Raw genomic sequence first — 387 nt, 5'->3', positions numbered from 1 at the left:
TACGGTGTATTTTGTATACACTGCGAAACTGTTAATGAATCCGAAATGCTTGCATGCTTGTGAATGCGTGAATGAAATCGGATGTGGCTGCAGCTTTGATAAACTACGCTTCATTTTAAACGCTTTTACTTCACTATAAATCATGCCAATCAATTTGCCATAAAAAATAAAATTTGATTCTCCTAACAAGTGATTAATTACATAATCGTTAAACATTCAACTTTCTGCACCGATAATGTGCCTTTTTATATTTCAGCTTTTCCATAAAACATGATTCATTTCGCTCTCTTATAAATCTTCACACTAAGCTTAAAGCAGTTTAAATCATTATGATTCTCCTGAATATTCTCTAAATCATAACCTTTTTGCATGCAGATGTTACCTCTC

At 32.6% G+C, this 387-nt stretch overlaps 1 protein-coding gene across 1 annotated transcript in view; it reads left to right on the top strand.

Annotated features, from left to right (window-relative positions):
- The window catches only part of LOC119587712, a gene marked incomplete at its 5' end in the record, with an annotated part of 8,210 nt that overhangs the window by 1,886 nt on the left and 5,937 nt on the right, over positions 1-387 (top strand).

The sequence above is a fragment of the Penaeus monodon genome, chromosome 23, assembly GCF_015228065.2.
Source record: "Penaeus monodon isolate SGIC_2016 chromosome 23, NSTDA_Pmon_1, whole genome shotgun sequence".
NCBI classification, from domain to species: Eukaryota; Metazoa; Arthropoda; class Malacostraca; order Decapoda; family Penaeidae; genus Penaeus; species Penaeus monodon.
Note: the sequence above shows the minus strand (reverse complement) of the source record. Positions and strands in the feature narration are given on the sequence as shown.